General features: G+C 38.3%; 1 protein-coding gene across 4 annotated transcripts in view; it reads right to left on the bottom strand.

The window, feature by feature from the left end:
• The window catches only part of TENM4 (teneurin transmembrane protein 4), a 2,704,309-nt gene that overhangs the window by 2,061,951 nt on the left and 615,258 nt on the right, over window positions 1-27,100 (bottom strand). The window lies entirely within an intron of this gene.

Below are 27,100 nucleotides of genomic sequence, written 5' to 3'. Positions count from 1 at the left end.
TGACTGTTAGAAGTAGGTTCTCACTGGTGAAATTGGAGGTATTTAGACATGAGGATTTGCTCACATACTTCAGTAAGTCTCTCCTCTCCTTTCAGAATCACAATATAAGAATTCAGTGAACAATTCTTAACTATAGCCTTAACTATATCCCTTAAACTATATCCTCCAGGACAGTGGCCACAGCTTGATCCTAAAGTGATCTGTGCTTAGCCTGCAGTGCAGGAGAATTTGTGATTGCCTGATGATGACTACAAGAGTTATCTCTGTTCACATCCAGCCCAAGTGAATTTTTCATACCAGGTGGTGGTCAGAACAACTAAAACTTCCACGTGACTTTATTGAGATTACAATATAGAATACATAAACTGTTCTTTGAATGATTGCTAATGAATGTATTTAATAAATTTCTGTGAGCATGGCAGAATCCGGTTTGACTTGTTTTTATTATAACTTGATATCAAAATTACAGACATAGCTGACCCTTATCTGAAACTTTTTCAGTAGCTCACATTATCTACTAGAAAATGAACCTAGGGATTGGGCATGACCTAATTGGCATAGCTCAGCTTGCATGAATGATCTGAGCATAGCTCTACTAATTTCCAAGTCCTCCCCACTGATTCCTTTTCTTGAGGGGGTTCTCCAAAGATTAATCATTTCAACCCAGAAGGAGTCATTGAACATATGCTCTTTGCTAGGCTCTGAATTTAGCACTGATTATACAGAGATATGCAAGTCAAAATCACTATTTTCTTGGAATTCACTATTTTCTTGGAATTCACAGTCTAGTAAGGGAGCCAGACAGTCCATAAGATAATTATGGTTGAGTATGATAAGAAGAGAGTGATACAGGCTAATAGCTAAGAGGAAAGCTACAGATAGATATATGACTGTGGATAAGTTACTAAATCCCCCTGAGTTTTATTTTCTTATATGTATGATAGGAGTAAAAATATTTAATGTATACACAAAGTTTAGCACAGCAGCTGGCGCATAGTGAGTGGTCATCAATGGTCATGGTTACTATTTTGTGAAGTGCATTGATATATATGTATTTATTTAATCATTCAATAAATATTTTTATTTTCATCACTTACTCTATGCCAAGCAGAGAGAAAGAGAGACACAGTCGCTGCCATTTTAAAGGTTTTGGAGATGTATATACACTGTGGATGCATAAAGGAAACGAAATTTCTGAGATCTTGTTGTGCTAGATGCATACTTTTAAGAAGCTTATTCAAGAAATCGTTTTGTGTGTGTGCTTGTGAGGAAGATTGGCCCTGAGCTAACATCTGTTACCAATCTTCTTTTTGCTCGAGGAAGATTGTCGCTGAGCAAACATCTATGCCAATCCTCCTCTACTTTGTATGTGGGATGCCACCACAGCATGGCTTGATGAATGTCATGTAGGTCTGTGCCTTGGATCCTAACCTGTGAACCCTGTTCTGTCAAAGTGGAGCATGTGAACTTAACCACTACACCACCCGGCCAGCCCCCAGGAAATCACTTTTATCTCTTAAAAATCTCCTATTCTAATACTGTTATTTCCACGGCAATTAGTATTGTTGGTGGACACCATTTACAGTAGTGTCAAACCCAGGTCTTCTAGTGCCATCACCTTATGTTGACCACTAGCTGTGGATAGGTACGAGACCATTCACCAAAGGTGATAGTCAAAGCAAAGATATGAGTGGACAATGGCTAAAGGAGATTGATAAAAATGTGAGCCAACGATATTAAGACTTTACGTTTTATTCTTCTTTATTATATTTGCAGTTAAGAAAATACCTGGTAAATAGTGAGTAATTATGCAAATCGAATTAAAAAGTGATAAGTGCCAATAAGTGAGATAATATTCAGATATCCATATCAAATACGTGTCCAAATAATTGAAGACACTTAGCATCATTTTTCAATTATGTATGGTAACAATCTTTACATAAGTATTAGGATTATATTTAAAATTGGAAGAAACATCATTTTGCCCCTTGCTCTGATGTGCTTTGCTGTAGTTTTTCAAGGTTGATAAAGTTGTTCAAACATGAACTGATCTGCATAATAGGGAGAGAAGAATTTGGGGGTCCCAGGATATCTGAGAGCAGGGGAACAAGAAGAGGGATAGGGAAGGTAAGAGTGAAAAAAACGAAAGGAAAAATGAGTGAGATAGATGGGCATCCCCACAAACTTCCAAATTTTCAGTAAAATAGGCAAAACTTGCAACTAGTGTGGTGGATATATTTTGGGGAAATCAGGAACAGGAATTCATTTCAGATGGAACTGACACAGTGTGGAAAAATGTAAGCTCCCTGGAAATAAGCATACATCTTAAGGAGGGCTTTTAAATTTCATAGGCTGTGAAATCCAGAGAAGTGTTCAAGAAAATTTCGTAGGAGGTGAAAGACCTCATCTAACATAAAAAATACACTAACGTAATATTATTCATGCAATATAACATCTTAATATTAATCTCAGTGTGGTAGGCTGAATGACAATGCCCTCCCCCAAAGATGTCCACATCCTAAACTCTAGAAGCTGTGAATGTTCCCTTACATGGCAAAAGGGACTTTTATAGATGTGATTAATCAGAGATCATGAGATGGAGACATTATCCCAGGTTATCTGGGTGGACCCACATGTAACCAAAACGGTCCTTATAAGTGAAAGAGGCAGGAGGAACAAAGTCAGAGAGAGATGTGAAGATGCTATGCTGCTGGCTTTGAAGCTGAAGTAAGGACCATGAGCAAAGGATGCAGGTAGCCTCTAGAAATGGGAAAGGCAAGGGAATGGATTCCCCTTAAGCCTCTAGAAAAATGCAGCCCTGCTAACACTTTGATTCTAGCTCAGTAAGACCTCCCAAACTGCAAGATACTAAACGTGTGTTGTTGTAAGCCACTAAATTTGCCATAATCTGTTAGAGCCACAGTAAGAAACTAACACACTCTGATTAGTAAATCTTGATTAACTGGGAGTCAGATCCATAAGTTTTCAAGATGTGGCCAAACAGTAAGAAAACAATCAGATTGTTAAGGCATGGGATGGAAGGGAGAATGACAACCACTGAACTGTACAATTTAAAATGGTGAATTTTATGCTATATGAATTATATCTCAATAAAAATCAGTCAACAACCTGCTGAATAAAGATTATAGAATGATAACCAAGTTTTTCTTTAACCTATTGTTTCACTATTTTAATGTAACACTAATATACTTTCCTATTTTTCTTAAAACATCATAATGATAATTACAATAGTAATGAAGATGATAATTTTGATGAAGACAACATCAAGGATGCTTATCGTCCAGCCTAATTGAGTCCCTTTAAGGGTCCGTGACTGTCCTAAAGAAACATAATAAATAAATAAAGGAAACATAACATCTACCATTCATTGACTTGATTCTGATCTACCAGCTTTGCCTCCCTAGCATTAATCCTTACTTCTCTTTTAACCATCTCCTTTTTTAGCGATTTCTACCCAACTTAACCTCAACCCAGGATTCTTTTCATCAACCATCATGAATACTGCTTTCACCTCTGTTCTAGAGTGACCCTCTAGTCTGCCTTCCAGGAGGGATCTAGTGCCTTGACTTTGTCTTTCTCCACACTGAGATTTGGCTGGCAAGTTCACCCCCAAATACAGAGAAAGACTTTGACAGTATCTTCTTCTGCATCATCATCATCAGACTACTGAACATGATTAGAGGAAATTAAAAAAAAGAAAATCAAGAAGGAAGGAGGTAGGTCAAGTCAGTGGAAGGAAGGGAGGTGTTTTTTACAGTGCAGCCTTGAAGAGAATAAGGAGCCTGATTCATATGATGGGGAGATGGCAGCTCAGATGTCGGGAGAGAGAGCTAATGGAGATGGTCCAGAAAATCCAGCTAGACTCTACCATATCCTGCAGCTAAGAGTACTGTTCTATATATTAGAGAAAATGGGAGGAAAATAAAACCTGGTTGAGCTCAGCAGTTTCTTGTTTAACAATAGTAAATGCAGTATATCAATAAATACTCCCCAAGCATCCGTTAAGAGGACGCATCACAATGAAACAGGAATGTTTGAGTATTCGTTAGGATCAGCTCTAAAGATTTTTATCAAGCTTACTCCTTAGATTCACTTTTAAGATGACAGAGCCAACAGAAAGCCTAGGCAGATATTTGAAATTGTATAAAGTATTGTATTTACTTTTAAGCTGACATTTAATGATTGCGATGGGCCAAGCATTGTGGTAATCACCTTCTATGTATCATATTATGTAATTATCATAACAAATCCACAAAGCTGGATTTTTATTTTATAAATGAGGAAACTAAAGATCAAAGAAATGAAATAACTTTGCCCATTGATAAACATTGATATCACAGTGAGCTTTCTGTCCGTCTTGTTATAAACTTGTGCTTTAAACTTCTTAGAGATATAACCTCTTTTTTAATACAAATAGTGTGTTGGATCTAATAAAACCATAATTGTGGGTTAAAAAAAATCTTTTGGGTATTTTTTTTCTTTCCTTTTTCTTTTTTTTAAGGCAGACTGTGAGAGTCACAAGGTGCAATATCTTGTAATATTTTTTACTGTATTTACTGTCTTGTCCTTTCATTTGAAGACATACGCCCTAGAGAAAATGGCTGAATTTTCCCACGGAAAGGGCTCTTGCATTCTTTCAGAATTTTTCTACTATTGCAATAAGGATTGTCCTAATTTCAAAGCACAACTGAGAGGACTAACAGCAAATCACTAATGAAAACTTTTATCAGGCACGCAGTAAGTTATCAAGACAAAATGCATTGCAAAGTGTCACTCTGGAAAAGAGAATTATCTGGAATTATACAAAGCCATGCTGAATATTTCAGCTTGACTGCAGACTAGGAAAGTGATGCAAGATATTAGGAAAGCACATCAGGTTCAGAGATCTATAATTAATTTTGTCAGCGGATGAGGCAGGACAGATTCCTATTTAAACTTGCATCTTGATGAAACTCTTCCCTCTTTGGTGTATCTGCACAGAGCAGACCGGGGACTCACGGGACCTAAACCCATTACCGTGGTTTCATAGTCAAGTTCATGCTCATTGCATGCCCTGCCTTGTGCTGGGTGGCATTAAATATTTAACTAACTGTGACCATGATGTTGTTGAGAAAGCAGCAGCTTTTAGTGCATTTTTTATACACACTGTTGAAGAAGAAATATAAAATGAAGAAGTCTGTGTCCAAGGCTGGAAGTAGAATAAATGGTCAGGGAACAACACAGTCTGTATTTAGTTCCTGTAATTGAATTACATTACGAAGCTTTCTGTGTAAATGAATGCATCATATTCTACAGTAGCTAGAGTGAAATGTGAAGAATCATAAGCAACGTCTATCGTTAAATTTTAATGTACAAGTACAACTTGGATAAGAAAGCATGCTTCTAACCCTTGAAACAAGCCTGGAGAAGGTAAATCATTTTGAAACCAGGGAGATGAATTACATTATCTTTTGGTAACATTTAAAACAGAGGAAACAATTGTAGATGGAGGAAAATGGAAATCTCTTTAGTAAACAAATGGGTGAATTGTGGAGTTTTAATTTGGTCAGACTTATTCTTTGTTACTTAAGTTGCCTGTAGAAAAAAAAAGTGTTAAAGGAAAGAGAATGAAGGAATGAAGTTAATTTTTAGTTTTGCTCATATGCTTTCTATTTGTCATCGTTCTTATTTTAGAAGCTGGTTGTTAACCATAATATAGCAGCATGCCACTTTGGGCTGTAATACGACATACATTTTATACATTTATATAATTAACAGCACAATAAAATTTATGGAAAATGAGAAGCGTTTCTTTTATTAGAATGGCACAAATGACACAAAGAAGACCCGTTTATTTTCTGTCTCATTCTCAAACTCATAAATCCAAGAATTGGTAATCTGCATAGTGTCAGAGAAGTAGGGTATGATCTATTCTGCAACATATGTTAGAACAGTGCATAGTAAAACAGAAAAAAACATCTCCCATTAACAGGCCAAAATCTAGGATTTACTGGATCCAGTTAGAGTGATTCTTTACACCATTTCCATTTAATTTGACACCAAGCATTAATTTTCTTCATACTGTGCTATCTAATGCTATGTTATATACTTGTCTATTTGTTGATTATGTCTTCTCGCCTAGAACGAAAGTTTCATGATGGCCCAAATTTTTGTCTCTGTTTTTTATCCTTCTTCTACAGGGACTTTGAAGATTTCTTCACTTTGATGGTTGTGAGAAGCGGCCAAAACCATTCTGTGCCTACCATGCAAACAGACAGGAATTGCTTTTCTCGAGGTGCATCAGTCCAGGTCCACTATGAGTGTCTGACTCCATGTAGAGTAAAGGCACAAGTAAGCATTTATCATAATGGGTAGAGACATTTTCACAGAGTAGCCATATGCACAATTCGCTTTTTTCCCAAGCAAAATTACTCTGGGATCTGTTTCTTTCTCTACCAACATCTCTTTGCAATGTTCCATCTACTTGCTAACTTAAACCCCTGTCAACCAAATTTCTTCCAGTTCTCAGATGTGCAGTTCAGCCCTGCGCTGACCACACTGGAGTCACAGGCTGAGCTGATGCTGCAGGTTTCATGACACTGGCTCTATGGTGATGGGTGCTGGAGACTGTTACAGATTTTCACTGAGAAAAGACAAGGTGTGCACCATGGTGAGAATAATCTGCATTATTATTAGCACAGTTGTAACATGTATTTGCTATATTGTAATAATGACTCAATATTTTTCCATGTGATTATAGTCAGCCCTCCATATCCAGGGGTTTTGAATCCACTGATGCCGTACCCTCGAATACGGAGGGCCAACTATACTCATTGTACTACGCCATTTTTTATAAGGGACTTGGGCATCCTCAGGGTTCCTGGAACCAATCCGATGCGGATACTCAGGGACAACTGTACTGTTGTTTCTCAGAGTGACTTACTCAATCATTCCGTGAAACGCCCCTCCCCACTACCACTATCACTTTGTTTTTACTTATCAGAATTTGTACACCTTTCTCTGGCTTTTAGCAGCCTCTTTTCTTCCTGTGAGCTGCCACCCTGTAACTCTAAGCTTGGAAGTATCCTCTCGAGTGGAAAACATCTGAGGGATAACTGTGCATTTGTGCCAAATATCACACCTCATGTACACGGGATGCTAGTTTCTGTAATGCCTGGGGAGATCTGGATCTCGAGGCTACACAACTAAATTGTGACAGGGATTACATCTAAAGTGATAGGTGAACACAGGCACAATATGAGAAATGTAAGCTGATACATATGGATTATGATATGGAGATCAGGAGCACGAGCCAAGGTTTTCTGCTTTGATGATCACTAATTGTGCTCTTGTTTTGACTCTTTATGTCACTTTTGCACGTGACTAGTCTCTGAAAGCACGGGATCCTGATCAGTGACAATCAATCAATAAGCTATGATGAGCTTCTTTGATGAGGAAGGCATCCTGCTGGTCTCAGAGGCAGGCACCAATGTGGGAGGAGCCACTACTTTTGAATTCCTCAAAAGTGTCAGATGCTGTGAGTTGCTTTTTGACATTCATTATTGAGACGAGCCTGAGAGGTAAGGATCACTATCCCAGGTTTATACATGTGGAAATTGAGGTTCAAGTTAAATCACAGAGCAACCAGGGAAGCCATCTGGAATTTGAACCCAGTTATGTCCAAGTTCAAAGTCCAGGCGGCTGAGGGATCAATAGTGCCACGAACAGTATAACTGAGGATCAGAGTCCACCCTTTTCTCTGTATTGAGATGTCCTAGGGGCGCTCTCAAAGAGCTGATGAAAGTGACAGATGCTCTTCCTGGAAAATAAAGATACTCAATTTTGCACATTCTTTTAGTGAATTCATTGACTCTGAAATTCATCCACAGACACCTGTGGAGGTCTCAGAATAAAGACAATCTACAGGGAAGAAACCCAGTCTTATTAACCTTTGCTTTCCCCTTGATGCATAGGACTCCTGCCAGGCACAGAACTGGTGACAAAGATTGTTGAAGAGAATAAGTGAATTAAAGAACGAATGAATAAAATAATTCCTTCTCCACTCTTCATTGCTAACTCAGATTATGCCTATGTGAATGCTCAGCTTTCTTATATATCACTGTATCTTGCGTTCTGATATTTACTGAACATCTAATAAATGTCAGGTCCTTATTCATCAGTCTGTAAGCATTACTTAATTTAATCCTCACCACGGTCTTCAATTATATAAATCTTATATTCAGGCAGTAGAAGAGTGCCTGACACAGAGTGGGCAAAATACAAGTGATAGGAACAATGCAATATATGTGTTCAGTATGCTAACATTTATTAAATGCTTGTTATGTTCCATGCACATATCCAAATGCTTTACATATATTATCTCAGCTTAATTCTTGCAACCCTATGAAGCAAGTATTCATAGTTATTTTCTTTTACTAAAGATACAACTGAAATTTAGAGCAAATAAAAGGTTTTGTCGAGGGTCAGAAAGCTATTAAGAAACAGCCAAGATTTGAAACTGGGGCTTTCTGACCTCAAATCTTGCTGAAAATGAGACACAGAGAGAAAGTAACTTGCCTGGAATCACACAGTTAGTAGTTGACAAAGCAGGGAGATTAAGCCCACTTTTCTTTCCAAGACACCATTTTAATTCTACATTCCATCATTTAACACCACAAAACTGGCAGGCATCACTTTCCTGTTAGCCCTGATGTATAATCTGTTGGCACTAACCAGCTATGGGGGTTGTAGGTCACTGGATAGCAAAGAAAAGATAGAGATGGACTAGCTCACAAAATTTGAGAGCTGCATTGATCTTATGATGCTCCCAACATTTTGGGAATAGGATGATCAAACATGTTACAAATGCTTAAACCTGACCTAAAGCTTATTTAGGCTAGAGAACTTCCCAGATATTTTCCATTCTCATCTCAGCTTTGTCCTACACTGACACTACAGCAACTGCATCCCGTGATAATCATTTAGAGTAATTATCAAAAGACCAAAATGTGGCTCTTGGCATTTTATTTTATGGGATTTGATTAATTATAACAGTATATATCAGAATGTTCAATTTTTAGCTACTTCTAGGCTCCTGAAATTTTGATATCTAATTATACCATCTTAGTCTATGTGTGCTTTCCCCATGAACCAGCATCCATACATCAAATATTAGGTTATATACATCCCACTTAACAAATAAAGGTAAATTAAGACATACAGTGTAAGGTATGGGTTACAATCACAGGTTTTACAGTCAGAAACACATGGATTTAAATCTTGTCTCCATTCATTGATAGTTGTGGGAACTTCAGAAAAATATCTATCTAATCTAAATCTCAGTTTTATCCTCAGTAAAACAGAGATAATAAGATACATGTCTCAGAGGGTTTTGGACATTAACATAAGATAATATAGATAAAGCACTTGGAATAGGCCCTGCATATAAAAAATGCTTAATAAATGTTAACTTTATTCAATATATACCTTGTATTTTCCTTAGATTTACACTTCCCTTACAAATTACTGTTCTCACTTCTCTCGGCCAATCCATCCACCCATCTAAACACTGGCTCCTTTAACTCTCACCACAACCCTGTGATAATCAGTTATTATCCCCATTTCATGAAAGAGGAAACCAAAGTTCAGAAAGGTTGAGTAACTTGCAAAAAATGACACAGCAAAATTTAACTTTCTTGAATTACATCTTTTCCTATCTTTGCCTATCTGTGGTCCTATAATTATACAGGGACAATAGACAATTCCAGTAAAAACAGAATATAAAATATACATAATGGCCTCCACCCTGACGCTATAAAAGCTAAAATAGCAGGCCTTCTCCACGGAATGTAAGCTCAAAAAGACACATCCACCCGTGGGAACAAAGAATAAAAGCTACTAGCATGGACACAGTATAAGCAAAAATCTGTTTCCCTTAAAATATGTATCCAGTGTTGTTCAACCCAATTATTGGTATGCAATCCCCTATTAAAAACCCTTCGGCATTAGGCCTTTAAATCTATTGTACTTCTTTATTCTTTAATGTTTAAAGCAACACTTTGAGATAAAACCAGTTATACAGAAAAGAGTTAGGAACTGGACAAATGCAAGTTGTATTAAACAGCTCTTTTTCCAAAAAAGAAAAAAAAGAATCTTTGACTCAGTGAAAAGCAAAACACATAAGACAAAGTAATATAATGGAAAGGTAAAGAAACTTCGTTCAAATCCTGGTGACCTTAGTCAATTCATTCACTTCTCAGAGACTCATTTTTTTGTCATCTGTAAAATGGAAATAAAAACAAAAAAGGAATTCTTGCTACGGTCATATTTTCATGATAAAAATGTGCCCAGTACACTATAAATGGCATAAGAGCCATGAAGAGTTGGCTTTGTCCTCTAATTGAAAGGCTGCCGCAGAAGTATGCATTTTAGGTTATTACATGTCCTGTAAGTAGCAGGTAGAAAATAGATACTTGCTGATTGGTTTAATGAAGCACATTGGAAACACTTTGCAGTGTGTACGTAGATTTGGATCTTTAAAGCTCAGTCTATTATGTATGTGGCCGCTGCCTTGCAATGAATTCATCTTTCACCATCCTGCAGCCCCGGGTCCGATACGTTGTTCATTTAACTGTATTCAGCCAAATGCCTTCTCCTGTGTAAGGTTAGGAGGATGGACTCTTAACGGTCAATTTGTCTGGCTTGGCGACAGCTGGAACTTACAACGGAGATTCAATAAGCACTGCTATTTGAGCTTATTAACATTTATGAGAAAGTAACACAAATGAATTTTATGGAAAATTAGGGGAATTTGATCAGCATTATAAATCACATATTTTGTGATGTTTTTCCACTTTTGTGCAAATATGATTTAGAAGGCAGCTGTGATCTTTTACTATGCTACATATAAAAATCATTATTGACCACTACCTTTCCACATTTCTCAGATTATTAGCCTCAAGTTCTAATTGCAATTTTTGAAAAGTGGGACTGAAGTATAGAGAATAGAAAAAATAGCTTCATAAATTATGTTGCTGTTTACATTTCTACTGACAAGAGTAATCATTTGTTTAAATACAAAATCCTGTTCTTATTGGACTAGTTAGGGCTAAGAAACTCAACTCAAAACAGTTCTTTTTGATTCCACATTATCATGCCATCTGTCACTAAAGTATACAAATTATCTGCTTCACTCACTTCCTGTATTCAATGTCCTCCAGCTTCCCAAAGATGCAATCAAATGTTTCTAAAGTACTCATACTCCTCCTCCGTTACCACTGCGGCTGTCTTGGTGAAGGAATTCATCATCCGGACAGTTCTCCTAGGCTCCTACTTTCTCTCCCATCTGCTTTCTGCCTCTTTCCCTCCTGATCATCCATGAAACACATGACCAGTGATTAATAAATACTCACCCTAGTCATCTGCCTCTTGGACTAGTTGACATAATTCACCTTGGCCTTTCTGCAGCCCCTGGGTATAGGCTCGCACTAAGTCTCAAGGTCCTGCAGCTCGGCAGGTAACCATTGAGCCTGACGAAGCTCTAGCTTCTGAAGCTTCACCTCAAGTAAGGGGGCTACACCCCTCCTCCATCCTCCAGAAAGGTTATGAAATATCTACACTCTACCTTCCACATCACTGCCAGTTCTCTATCTGAAAATATCTGACTCCGTCACATAGCTCCATAACGACGCTTTTCCTCTGTGTAATGTAGCAGGTAACCATGTGGCAGCCAATATTTATTTTCATCTCCTATCACATGCATCACTCTAGTTTTGCACATGGTGTCCCCTCTCTATAGAAAGACCTCTCACCTGTCCCCTGCCTCGAAAACTCCTAGTCATCCTTCCAGGCCCACTTGAAAGGACACCTCCTCTCTGATCCTTCATTAAGGCAACTCACATGGTTCCTAACATGAGGAGTTGGCTGCTCCATCCTCAGTATTCATGTAGCAGTTTGATTTTAAGATTTCTCCCATCCAAAACTTCTCATGCTATATTTCAGTTGCGTATGCATATCCCTATCTATGACAAGGCTGCAAATTCCCTGAGGGGAGGCATCACACTATACTCACTTCTAGATCTCCAGTGCATGCCATAGTGCTTGCCACATAAGTAGCACACAATGAAAAATCTTATTTGAATTCTTAAATCCCTATTTAAAAGATGTCTTTCAGCTGAAATGAAACAAATGGAAGAGAAAGTGAAGCTGGGAGTGATAGACCGCAAAGAGAGAAAATAGGACTTGTCCTGTCCTAACTTTATAATGGTAAGGTCTAAGATCTGAAACAAGACACTACTCGTGAGAGGAGCAAACTGTCATTTATTAAGCACTTACTGTATACCAGTTGGCATACTAGGCATTCTAATATTTAATCTATACAACCTTGTGAGTTATGTATAATTCCCATGGTATTGGTGAGCAAACTGATGTTGGGTGAGATGAAGCAGTGTGCATGTAACATCACAGCTGTTACTATTAGAGCTAAGATTTCAACCCAAGTATGTACATCTTGAGAGTTAAACTTTTTCCCCTTGAAATGCTCCTTTCAGAGACTCATACGTGATAGGAACTAGATGGGTGTTAATAATAAGAGTATTAATAATGAAAATGCCTAACACGTGCTGAGCACTTATGTGTCAGGTGTGGGCCTGAGCACTGAGGGAAATTAGACACACCTTCCCCTCAAAGGTTTTAAAATGTATTCGAATCAAATGGAATTCGACCTAAAGCTTAGTGTATCCGACCTTAAAGTAATTGTGGGGTTTATCAAACAAACAGAAAATGCTTAGCGTTGTTCAGCTTTGTTTTGCTTTCATGACTATATAAGGAGGGAAAAAGAGTCTCTTGATCAAAGAGAGTGGAGGCAAGAGGCTCTCTTCCATGCCAGGAGAGTGACTTCGATAATTACCAAAGGAGCTGGAGACATCCAGCTCCTTCCAATTAACTTCTGTTACCGAGTGCTGTTGACGGCTTGCCTGACAGCCGCACGCAGATGGGGGAGAGGAGGGCGCACAAGATTTCTTTGCATTTCATAGTTCACAGATTAAAGGCAGTGTCGAGAGCAAGTCAGAGTTGAGGAATTGATTTATTTGGCACTGAGTGTATGGGGAAGGGCCGCTTCTGAGTCATTACAAACAAGGCTGAGGCGCTTTCGTATTATGTTCTACCTCTTGGTACACAAATCAAACAATTTTTTCCTTTCAGATGCATTTCTCTGAGAGTCTCACTGCCAGAAAACGTGACAAGATCCAGCTTTCTTAAATCCCAGCACTTACAGCCTTTGTGGTAGCTGTTAGAACCACTCTGGCCCTGGCTCAAATGCTCGCTGGGAGCTGCTGATGGAGAGTGGGAACAAGTTGCTGCTAGACAGGTTAGAGAAGATTCGGGAGAAGCTGACCAAGCCCAAAGAGAAAGCAATCCAGACTGTCAGACCCAAAGAGACATCATAATAATACTTAATCATAATAATAGTTATGCATTAATAGCAACCACTCAAACAGCATCTACATGTATGTGTTAGGCCTTTTTTTGGGGGGAGATGTAAACACACATCTATGTAAGTGTGTATATGTATACATGTGTATACACACACACAGTCTATATGTGTGTGTGTGTGTGTGTGTGTGTGTGTATGTGATAGACTGCAAATGTCATATACCTCTTCAACTCCTCAAAATTTCTCCCTGGATTAGCATCCATTGATGATTCTTTCTGATTCGGTCTTTACTAAAATAATGCAAAATATTAATTTTCCAACTGTGTACCTCCTCCACATTAAACAATAGGCTCTTGGCATTTTGCTATAAGTAAGAGCCCCTCCTTCTCCTCCACTGATTGATTGCTCTTTGGATATGGCAAATCAATTCCTACTTTTTCAAGGGTTTATTTTCTTTATTGTACTTAATTATTTTTGTGTTCAAATTGTTCCATATTTGTCCTGTGGAAGCCCTGTCACATTACTTTCCATGTTCTTGTGACACGTTCCCCATCACTTTTTGGAATACTCCCCGACTTTCTAGCTTAACAAGATGTCTCAGGCTCATGCTGTACCTACCCCGCCCAGTCATGGAATCGGTCACTTCTCTGAGGGTCTCTGGATGATAGTGAGCCATGGCATTAGATATCAACATCTGGGAACTGGGTATACTTATTGCTCTGGGGGTATCTTTGATTCTTGGTCCCTTCAGCTGACAGAGCTAGGAAACATATGCATGCATATAGAAACAAAAATATGCATACACAAACATGCAATGTACAGAGACAGGCATGCACACACACACATATATCAGAAATCATGAATTCACACTGATACCCCCAATTCCAAATCCCAAAGGACTTTTTGCTTATTTTTCACCTTATATCATTTCATATTTGTACTATATTTCCATCACAGTGAGCTCTTCCTTTAATATCAACACATGTATTCATTGGCTCAATCCTATAATATAACTAAAATAGTTTCAGAACTACTTTGCCCATACCACCACCAAACAAAATGGAAAAAACAAAAACCCAAACCTACAGGGCTGGCCCAGTGGCATAGTGGTTAAGTTCACATGCTCCACTTCAGCGCCCCAGGGTTTGTGGGTTCAGATCCCTAGCACAGACCTATGCACTTCTCATCAAGCCATGGTGTGGCAGCAGCCTACACACGAAAAATAGAGGAAGATGGGCACAGATGTTAGCTCAGCAACAATCTTCCTCAAGTGAAAGAGAAGACTGGCAGCAGATGTTAGCTCAGGCCCAAACTCCACCCCCCTCCACCCCCCGCCCCTGCAAGAAAAGAAAAGAAACCCAAACCTATTAAAAAGAGTTTGGTGTTCGTTGACATTTGTTCCTCCTACTCACACTGCCTGTGACTGACAGTACACAGACATATACTATGATACTATGAAAATGTGACCTTCGATTAATCCTTCCTTCCTTTCCCTTCAGTTTAGTTTTAATTCCCCCCCACTCTCATTAATTTTATTTTTTGAAAATGTAAACCATTAACATACTTTCAAAAATCAAAACTATACAAAAAGATACACTGAAAGGATTGTCATTTCCTCTTGTATCCCTTCTACACATTTTCTGCCCACCTTATCTCTCCTAGAATGAATTCCGATTGCTTTCTGTCTTATACTTCTTGTGTTTCTTTTTGCACTTAAAAAATATATATTTATACTTTATTTTCATTTCATTCTTATGCAAATTGTAGTGTGCCATATATGCTTTTATGCATCTTCTTTTTGTTCTTATGCTATCTCCTGAAAACCCCTCAATATAAATCCAGAGTGTTCCTCATTCTTTTGTATGGCTGCATAGTACTCAATTGTGTCTTATACCATAGTGTATTTAACAAATCCTCTAATTAGAGATTTGAATAGTTTTCAATATTTTATAAATATAAATAATGATGTAATAAATAAATTTTTGCATATGCAATTTTATATTCTTGGTGGTATAACGTTAGGGTAAATCCCTAGAAGTGAGTGTCCTGGGTTAAATGGTAAGTACATGTGTACAATACATAAAATAGGGTTGGACTATTTTGCGTTCTCATCAGCAATGGATGGGAGTGCCCAGGTCCCCACAGCCTCACCCCCAGACTGCATTATCAAGTTTTGCCATTTTCGACAAGCTAGTGAGTGGTCAATTGTTCCCTGGTCTAGTATTACTTTTTGTTTTTCTTATCATGAGTGAAGTTGAACATCTTTTTATATATTTAAAGTCCACTTTTATTTCTCTATTTGTGAATTTTCTATTAATGGCCTTTGCCCAATTTTCTATGGGGCAAATTTTCTTTGCTTTTCGATTTTTAAAAGTTCTTTAAAAATTAGGGATATTAATCCTTTCTTTCTGCTATGCATTACAAGTTTTTCTTCCAACGGTTATTTTTCTTTTGAGTTTTTGCATTTCAAAATTTGTTTCTTATCCTTTTGTGGTCAAATTTATAAACTTTTAAAATTGCATATGGCTTTTTTCTCATAGTTAAAACTATTTTTCCTATACCTATTTTTATGGAAGAATTCAGCTATGTTTCCTTTTCCTCTAGCGCTTGTGTGTTTTTACAGCTAGAACTTCCTCCTTGCTCTGCATTATCTACAGCTCCAGTTTCCAAACAGTTCTCCAGAAACTTCCTGCACCCCAGAAGTGATTCTGAAGGACCAAAAATGACTAATTAAAAATATATTTCATCAGCGATGTGGCCCAGTAGTGTAGTGGTTAAGTTGACTTGCTCCACTTCGGCAGCCCGGGGTTTGCAGGTTTGGATCCCGAGTGTCGACCTACACACTGCTAATCAAACCATGCTGTGGTGGCATCCCATATACAAAGTAGAGGAAGACTGTCATGGACGTTAGCTCAGGGACCATCTTCCCCAAGCAAAAGGAGGAAGATTGGCAACAGATGGTAGCTCAGGGCCAATCTTCCTCCCAAAAATATTTTTTAAAATATAATATATTTAATTAAAAACAACACAGTTACTTAAACATATCAAATAAAAATTTTAACACATTGAAGATCTTTAATACATTAAAATTTGCTGCCAAGCAAAATTATTTTGATAAAGCTATCACAGTGTAGTTTCTCCTTCCATATTTGGACATATATTAACCCTTTGACAATATATTATTGATTAACAAGGTTGTAGTCCTTCACTGATTTCTTTTTAAATTCAGCCCTGGGCATGCCTGCTAAAAACAAAACAAAACATGCAAAGCCTCTATAAACCACTACATCAAATGTGCCACACTTAATTAAGACAATGCAAAGCTCAGGTACTTCTGCTTGGCGCATGCCCTTCATACACTACAACAGTGAGGTGTGTGCAGGAGCAAGTAAACACTAACTATTACAGTGTGAGGTGTTAGGTTATTGGTATTTACGGAACTCAATGTGAGTTTTAAATCCTTCTTGTCTTACGCTCATATTAACGCATTGCAAAATCGTTTGTTAAAAACCTATTGTGTGCCAGGCATTGTACTGGGTCTCATACAAAGCAATGGACAAAGTTTTCATGATCCTTGCCGCTTCAGAAACTTTTAATTTATGAAAGTCCTTAAATTTATAAATGTTAATTTATGCATCCAAGCAAGACATATTAAACAATTATAATCAAAAGTGATGAGAGTTATAATAGAAGTACTAGATGTCATAGGGTTATATAAGAGAATATATGGCTCAAGAGGTGTGGACGGTCTCTCTGAGAAAGTGTTGCTTAGACTATGACCTGAAAAAATGAGTATGACTAAGTAAAATGTCCTTTAAATTGTGTTTTTATATTTGGGTTTCTCATGAGGTTGTGTTCAAAACATAAAAGGAGGATTCATTCTACTGTTGGGAAATCACAAGTTTAAAGGATAGAAATCCAGTATCCTTAAGATAACAAACATTTGTATGTCTTTTTTGGAAAAATGTCTATTAAAGTCATCCAACAATTTTTTAATTGGACTATTTGTTCTTTTGCCATTGAGTTGCATGTGTTCTTTATATATTTTCATTATTAACCTCTTATCTGATAAGGTTGACAAATATTTTTTCCCATTCCATAGGTTGCCTCTCCATTCTGTTCATTTCTTTTGTTGTGCAGAAGCTTTTCCATTTAATGCAGTCCTATGTGCTTATTTTTGCTTTTGTTGCTTGTGCTTTTGCTGTTATAGTCAAAAAATCTTTGCCAAGCCAATGTCAAGGAATTTTTCCCTATGTTTTCTTCTGGGAGTTTTGCAATTACAGATCTTACATTTAAGTTTTTAATCCATTTTGACTTCATTTTTGTGAGTGGTGTAAGATAAGGGTCAAATTTTGTTCTTTTGCATGTGAATATCCAGTTTTACCAACACCATTTATTTAAAAGATTACCTTTTACCTATTGAGTATTCTTGGACCCCTTGTCAAATACTAGTTGACTGTGTATGTAAGGGTTTATTTCTGGGCTCTCTCTTCTATTTCATCAGTCTATGTGTCTGCTTTTATGTCAGTATCATACTGTGTTGAATACTACAGTGTTACAGAATAGTTTGTAATCAGGAAGCATGATGCTTACAGCTTTGTTCTTCTTTCTCAGGATTGCTTTGGCTTTTCGGTGTCTTTTGTGGTTCCATATAAATTTTAGGATTGTTTTTTCTATTTCTTTGAAAAGTGTCATTGGAATTTTGATAAAATTGCATTGAATCTCCAAAAGGCTTTGAGTAGTATGAACATTTTAACAATATTAATTCTTCTGATCCATGAACATGAGATATCTTTCCATTGAAGTATATCTTTCTCAATTTCTTTCATCCATGTCTGATAGTTTTCAGTGTATAAATCTCTCACCTTTCTGGTTAAATTTATTCTTAAGTATTTTATTGTTCTTTATGCTATCATACAGGGGATTGTTTTATTTATTTCTCTCTCAGATATCTTGTTGTTAGTGTATAGGAAAGTGTATCAAATCATCATGTTGTACACCTTAAACTTATACTGTGTTATATCAATTATACCTCGATAAAACTGGAAAAAAAACTAAACAAAAACAAAACCAGACAGAACCCCCAAATTTTGAAGGCCTCCATATTAACCTCTGCTGTTCATCACCGTCACCCACTCCTACGTCTGGCTAACTTATTGCTTAACCCTTGTACAGCTCAAGACGATCCAGGCATTGCCATTAACAGGACACCTTCCCGGTTCACCTGTCCTCTCCATGCTTATTATTTGTTTTCTTATAGTATCCTATGTATTTCTCTCTCTACTGTAGCATTTATTGTACTCCACTCTCTCTGTTTTTCTGCCTCTACCACTAGATGCTCAGGTCCTCCAGCTCAGGACCATGGCTTATTTATTCAGCACAGTTGCTAACACTTGTAAATCCCTATGTATTAAATAAATGATTTAATATTTTCCAAGATAGCAGAGGAAAACATATTGTAGGTGAAGACAACATGTTACCAAAAAAAGATAACACACGAAAGAGTGGTTTGGGTTTAAGAAAAGGAGAAATAGGTATGTTTGGAAAAAAAATTCTTGGGGATACAAAAAACCATCATGGAGGATCTGGAGAGGAAAGAAAGTGGAGGTCTGAATCTTAGGGACTTGTGATTTCCTGGTAATAAATGTGGACTTTATTTTACAGGCAGTTGCAAACCAATGTAAACTCTGTGGCAGCTTGATAATGGTCCCCAAAGACATCAGGTCCCAATCCCTGGAACCTGTGAATCTCACCTTATAAGAGAAAGAGTTTTTCAGATATAATTAAGTCAAGGATCTTGAGATAGTGAGATTATCCCAGATTATCCGGATGGGCCCTACTCGTCATCACATGTATCCTCATAAGAAGGAAGCAGAGGGAGACTTGACACACACGGAAGAGAAGGCGATGTGAAGACAGAGCAGAGAAAGATTCGAGGAAGCCAACTGGGAGATAATTACATTAACGCAGTGAGTCATCAACAGAGCCTAAAATAATGTGGCCGCACTGGGAATGGTGAAAAGATACTGAAAATCCACTTCTGAAATATCTCTAGCTACAATTATTGATTTATGTAGTAAAAACATTTTACAAAATTTAAATGGGCTAAATAAAAGTTTTATTGTCTTATCATGGTTAAAAAAATCTAAAACATGTATCTTTTAATCTTTGTAAATAGGATAACGATTGCTACAGTACTACCTACTGGGCTGCATCAGAATTAAACTTTCTGCCAGATGGGAAGGCAAAGAGCATTTCCTGCATACAGAAACAATCCCAATCTCTTTGGATTATGGAAAAGCAGGGCTAGATGGGAACTCAGAGGATCTGACTTGGCCCCTACAGTCTTTTCTCCAGCATTCTAGATGATTAATCATTTGACTTCTGCCTGTCTGACAAGCAACTCACTGTCATGCAAGCAGCAGGCAGCCCACACATGCAGCTCTGCCTGTTATGCACTCATATAACAAATATTTATCAAATGCCTGCCCTACGTGTATTGAGGGATTTCTAGTCCAGCAGATTCAGCAGTCCATAAAAAAGACTCACGGAGCTTCCAGTCTAGTAAGAGATAGATAATAATCAAGGAACCAAACACATAAACAAAATAATAATCAGATATTGACAATTCATGCTAGGAAGAAGATAAAATGTGGTAATAGGATATTGGGTAGTAAAATTCTGTGGTCAGGGAAGGCATCTGAGGAAGCGACATTTGAGCTGAGACCTGGCTGACAGGTAGGAGCTGGCTCTGCCAAGGTGTGGGCCGGAGCCCTCCAGGCAGAGGTAAGAGAAGCGCCAATGCCTGAGGCTAGGAGGGAGCTTGGTGTGTTTGGGGTACAGACAGAGGTCAGCATCGCTGCCACACAAAGAAGGGTAGAATTTCTGAAAGCGACAATTCTATGTTGCCCCAGAACGTACAACTCAGAACATGGGTAGTGTGGCTGTGTGTTAGAATGGGAAAAGCACTGGTTAGAAATTCAGTGACCTGAGTTTTAATCCCTGCCCTTCACTGGACAGGGGTATGCTCTAAGATTTTTCTTTGACTCTCTAGATTTCCATCATATGATATTTCTGATAAGCGATGGAGTCAGACTAGATCACTCATTCTCAAACTGTATTCCACGGGGGCTACTAAGGGGCGTGACTGATGGGGCTAGGGCTCACCAACAGCTTCGTCCACAGTAGCCCTGGGCCTGTTGTCTGCATTTTCAAAACAATTTTATTTAGACAAATGATTCTTTAGGTGAAGAAAGTTTATAAACCATTAGCCAAAATTATCTATTTAATTATTTCAAACTCCAGAATCCAGTGATTCTAAGCAATTTTGACTCAATAGACTGGAAAAAAATTGAGCCTAAATATGAAATGGATTGCCTTGTGAAGCAGTTAACTCCCCACCGTGGGAGTTTTGCAAAAACAAAAGCAAAACAAGCAAGCAAAAAAACCGTACATTTAAGAAATGCTGGGTTACACAAATTTAAATTGTCCCCTTGCTGCAAACATTTTTAGAGCCTTTAATGAACTAAAGTTCCTTATGAAAGTATGTGAGAAAAATGCAGTGTGCAGCATAGCCAAGACTTCCTTAGGACCTTTGTTTTACGGAGCATGTTATAAGATTAGTGTTCCATGGAACCCTTTAATAAAACTGTTTCCTTATCACTCTGAGATTTGATTGAAATTTGGGATACTATGGTTTTATTATAAACTCTAAGAGAAATGGAGTCATCTCTATTCACAGCTATATTTGCAATGTTTTGTATACTGCTGGGCAGGCAATATTCTGTTAACAAACTGTTATTGAATGGCTGACTGAATGAATGAGTGAGAAAGAGAGAGAAAATCTAACTTCATTCTTGAGGAGAGCAGAGCATTGTAGCTGCTCTCTGATGTCACTAAAATCACAACAAAACCAGTGACAAAGTCACGGACTCATTACTCTGACACTACAACCCTAAGCTTCTTCCCTGAGATTCTTGTTTCTTTCAGGCTCTCACTTTTTCTTACAAGCATCATTCATTTATTTGATATTAGTGTTTGAGTGTCTTATGTTCCAGATACACTAGTAGCTTTGAGGAAGCAATGATGAGTTTACAGTCTGAAGGGAGATATAGGTGGTAATCAGATAATCAAATATATAATTTCAAATTTGATATGTACCATGAAAGAAACATACAGATAGCTATGATCTGATGGAGTGTTGAGAACCTGGGATGATTTCCTCATGAGATAACATGTGATATTCAAGATCTGAATATGAGTAGAGGTTTGCTACATACAGCAGGTGGAGGAGAGTGTTTAACAGCAAAAGAGAAGCAGGAAGAAAACCCTGAAGTGGAAATGAGCATGAGTAAAATGGGTGAAGACATGATCTGAAAGGCTAGAATAAATTGAAACAGTTGTTCCCGAGGATGGGGAGCTGGGCAGTCCATTCAGGCCTTGTGGCATATTAAGGGTTTTGCTTCTTTAATTTCCTAAAAGTAATGGGAAGCAATAAAAGAGATGAGAAAAGGAGCATTCTCATTTTAACTTTTGTGGGGTTTTTTTGAAGAAAACTTCAGTATGGCTACAGAGTGTATTCAAGATTAGAAGAGGAAATGCAACGATTAGGCTTCACCAGGGGTGACAGCAGTGTGGACAGAGAAAAGAGATTCCTGAGATAGTCAGCAAGAAAAATTTATACTATGTGGTACTATAGCCCTTGTGACATATATGCAGAAAAGAATTTCTAAGTTTTGGATCTGTGGCCTTGTGCTAATGGTGGTGCCATTGATTGGAAGCTAAGAAAAGAACGCACTTTGCAATGGAAAGAATATGAGCTCCATTTGAGACTTGGTAAGCTTGTGGTTTCCTTGAGATATCCAATCAGAAATATTGAAAATAAAACCGAAGCTCAGAAGAGAGGTCTATGCTTAAGATATAAAATCACAAATTTCAAGAATTAAAATAGTACCTAAATCCCTGGACATGAATAAGACCATTTTGAGACAGAAAATATAGCGTGAGAAGGGAACCAGGATATGCTTTGAAGAATAGAAATAAGAAAATAAATAGTATTTATTGAGCATTTTCTATGTCTCAGGCGCTGTCTTAAACAATTGAGTTATTTCTTTTAAAAGAACATTTTGATTAAGTTAATAGTATTATTAGCATTTTTACAGAGAGGTTATTTTTACTGACTTACTGGTAGTATAAGTTGTAGCTAGGATTTGAACCTGAACAGGCTGGCTCCAGAGCCTAAACTCGTGACCATGAGCATTATAGTATGGGTCAATGTAGAAGCACAGGAAAAGAACAGGAGAGGAGAAAAGCCAGGAGCAAGAGCTAGCACAAAAGCTAAGAGAACAGAGTTTTTAAAAAGCAGACAACAGGCTGAAGGCTGATGAGAGTAAAACAAATAAGGTATAAAAATAGCAGACTGAATTTAGCAAGATGGTGATTGATGAGGATTTTAGGCTGGTTAATTTTAAAACTGCAGATAAGAAGCAGGCTCCAAGGACTGGAGTTTGCTTGCCCTTTGTTGAGAAACATTTACATTCGTAAGGGAAACCTCCATCTGTAAAGATGCCTCCCTCGCTGTGCCAGGAAGGAAGGCAGGATGGCCTTATCTCTGGAAACTCTTAATGCCAAAGGCAAGAACTTAAGTTGGTTACTGTCTGGCAACCTCATGTAACTGATTTAGGGTGGTGGCTTCTGGCCTTTGCTTAATCTTTGCTTTGATTCTTATCTAAAAGTTGTGGGACCATCCAATGGCCAGACCCCACCTGCACTGATACCATTTTAACATTTTTACATGTTCTTTCCTTTGTCTTGTAAAGAGATGGCTCACATACCTATGCCTTAAAATTAGCCTTACTCTCCACTCATGTTTGCAGCAGAAGCAGCAGCAGTAGCAGCAGCAATGCCAGCACCAGCTCTGCCTGCCCATGGGTCCTGTCCTCATGCTATTCCACACTATTCTCTAAATAAAAGAGCACTACTGCCAGATCTTCAGAGTCCAAGAAATCTTTCTTTCGACGACTCAGCTCATCGACCCCACATCAGTGATCAGTGGAGATCCATCCTGATGGTGGGATGAATGGAAGCCACTTTGAGGTAGTGAGATGAAAAATTAGGAGGGAGGAGAAGAGGATAATGAAGATACACACTTCTCCCAGAATCTTGGTTGTAAGGGAGGAAGGTGAATAAGGCAGTGACTGGCAGGAATAGAAGCCAAGGGTTGTTTTGTTGTTTTTCTTTAAAGTGTAAAGAGTGTTGGGCATATTCTGGTGATAGTGGGAAAGATACAGTAGCAAGAGAGAGATTGAAGACAAAGGAAAGATTAACAGTACTGGTGATCAATGTTGTGAGATTAGAGATGGAAGGACAGATCAGGATCAGCACAAAGGAAAGCTAGATGGGATATTGAGGCAAAGCACAACAGTATAAAGGCAGGAATGCGGAGAGCGAGGGAGCAGGTAGTGGTCACAGCATACATTGGGAAAATGAAAATTGGAGATGAAAGTGCTTAATGGCTCTTTTGTTTGTTTTTGAAAAGGGGGATGTAGGAGTCAGCTTTGTCTATTTAGTGAAAGAGAAGAAAGTTGGTGGGGAAGGCACAAATCTGCAGGCCATATAAAAAAATATATCCAGAGGATGGAGATTTTCTTTTTAATTCAACATGTTCACAGTTGGAATTTATTTTTGTTTAGATGACACATCTTTAAGTATTTGGTCCCACAAACTTGCAATACTTTTAACCATACCATGTGTCTCAGTTTCCACGCAGACGTGGTCTGTTCTCCAGTCCTCTCCATTCTTCCTTCCTACTCTCCTCCCTCTTCATTTTCCTTCCTCCCTTCTTCCTTCCTTCTTTTCTCTTTTTCTTTTCTTCTCTCCTTTCCTTTCTCTCCTTTCTTCTCCTAACCTCTTTCTTCTCTCCATACTTATAAAGCAGAAATTTTCAACTCTGGCTATAAATTAATGTTATCTGAGAAGCTTCAAAAATTACCTCCTTGGATTACATCACAGTTGAAATCAATTAAGAATATCTAGGTTTAGAGCCAGGACATCAATATTGCATTTGTTAAATGGACAAATATTTTAAATCACAATTCATTAAAAACAGTTTCTCCTATAGACTTTTATGATACATTAATATGATAACATGTGTGGGACCTGAAATTGGCCACCCCAAGATATGTCTCTTTGGCATGATGATTATTTGAGGCTGGTTCCTTTGCAGACAGGAAAGCAACAGAAAAGTAGAATTTACTTACCCTTTGTAAGATACATTTACATTGTAAAGGAAATCTCTATCTGTAAAGGTGCCTCCCTCTCTGTACCAGGAAGAAGAAAGGAGATGACCTTCTCTCCAGAAACTCTTATTCAATGCCAAAGGCAAGGACTTAAATCTGCATAATAATCTTATTCCTGTTTCTGGTAACCTCCTGCAACTGACTTCCCTCCTGCCCCCAAGTTGGCATTTCTTTAAGGATTAAGCATCTTTCCTTAGGCTAGGAACTGATTGCTGTGCTCACTTATGACCACCCAGCTCCAGACAATAGACTTGCCTCCTGCTACGCCCTCTGAGATAGCAGAGCACTACCTGCTGTGTCCATCAAGTGCTGTGCCGACAGGACAATCTTGTGACTATTGTGGGAGGGACATTTCAATCATATGTGAAACATCCTGTTTGGGGGTATATAACCACTCTGTGTACCCCACTTCTTCGGTGCCCTTTCTTCCTTTGGGAAGAAAGGCCCTGGACCATGGTCCCCATAAAGCTTTGTTTAATTTTCTCTTGCTATTCTGTCTCATGTGAATTTAATTCGTTCTCCAGCCAGACGAACCCACTTTGGATAGAGGAAATGTCTTCCCTCCCTACACATGCATAGAAATATCAAAATTCAAGATAAAAGAAAGAAAAAAGAAAAGAAAACAAAGCCAGATGCTCCTCTGCCCCTTGTCCTGCATCCTTAGCTAGTTCAGTGACTCGCTGTGATTACCTGTCATCTTAATCAATAGTGTCCCTAGGTGTGCCTCTGTACTCTGTGAGCTTGGGGAAGATTAGAGGCTGCCTTTTTCTGGTGAAATGATGTGTTGGGAGAAGTAAGGAAACCAGGGTTTTCTCTGCACTTCTTCCCTCAATGTGAAACTTTAAGCAAGGGACCTCATCCCTGTGAGTTTCAGTTTCCTCATTTATAAGATGGACTGTTAGCATATTCCCTGTCAAAGATCTAGAGACAGAGTATGTCACCTGTATCCTATAACACACCAACTCCATATTTGCATCATAATAGCAATTTATCAAATGCCTTCGACATTCAAAGTGCCTGGTACAAGGCAGCACATGGTAAGCAGTGTTGAAGGACCTAAAGTGGCCATGGCTTTAATAAATGGTTTGTGAATAACTCGATGCCTTCTTCAAAACATAGAAGCTGTGTACGTCAATACAAGTCCTCAGATAGACAACTTTAGGATGTTTGAAAGTAAGAGTTCTCACCCCTTCCTTGCCTTAACCATTGAAAAGATCATTGTATCCATAGTAAAATGAAATTAACCCCTAACCACTGATTCATTCCTGGGAGACGGATAAACCAAATATTTGGTAGTTTGGATGTCCTCAATCAACTAAATGTAAGTGTCACCTGAAAGGAGAGAGTTATCATCCCATTTGGGATGAATCCTAGCCTTTAACTTGTATTTGAGACATTGATTATTTCTCCTTAGAAATTTTTATTCATTTTCAGAAGACATCTTGGTTCAAGGTTGGCTAACGTTTTACAATTTAAGCTAAAAGCCTGCTGGCTTGGGAGTGCAATTCTAAGCTCTCAGCCTAAACATGGGGCTTTCATTCTTTGCCAGATCAGAGTGACCACAGGGCTGCTGGGCAAGCATTCTGAAATCCATTTCTGGATTACTATCACATTTTCCAAACAGCAGGAGCCTGGCTGTATGACCAAGTCTTCTCAGCTTTCATGGGGCTCCAAGACTCCTTTGTTTATAAAAGAAAAAGAAAGTCAGGGTAGAAATTAAGTTTTCTGTTTGGTGTACTGGCCTCTGCTAAACAGGAAACTATTTGGGATTTTCAAATGTCTACAGTGTGTCCCTTAGCCAGCTTTGTTTTCTTAAGAATAAGTTAAGAACATCGCTGCATTCGTTTATTTATTTACCCATTCTTTAATACATTTAATGTGCCAAGTACTCCTCTAGATATCAGGTGTATGAGGAAGAATCCCAGAATGAAACAAACAGCAGGAGCCTAGGATGAAATCAGATTTTCATAATTCAAGGAGGGTTTAATAAACAGACTCTTTACGAAGGTGTGGACAGGGTAAAGGAAAACTCAAGGGGTAGTATAGATTCCTCCCCATCTCAACCTGGGGCTAGTAACAAAGGAGCTGTTCCAATTCCCAGGACACTCTCCATCTCTCCCCTCCCCCACCCCCACCTCCTCCCAGGGCTTCCCACTGGTTGAGTCTAACAAGAAGCTGGAAGGTAAGACGTTCTCTTGGCCATCCTCCCCCGCGGAAAGCAGAGTAGAGCAAATTAGCGAGTTGGTGCAGAGAGGCAAACAGAAGACAATTAGCACACTGGGAGTACAAGTTGATTTGAATGGTATGTTTATACTCCGATTTTCCTCTAAAACAGAACCGCGAGCAAAGGAAGCCTGAATCTTTCTGC

This window comes from Equus przewalskii, chromosome 6 (genome assembly GCF_037783145.1).
Source record: "Equus przewalskii isolate Varuska chromosome 6, EquPr2, whole genome shotgun sequence".
Lineage (NCBI taxonomy): Eukaryota > Metazoa > Chordata > Mammalia > Perissodactyla > Equidae > Equus > Equus przewalskii.
This window is presented reverse-complemented; position numbering and strand designations above follow the sequence as displayed.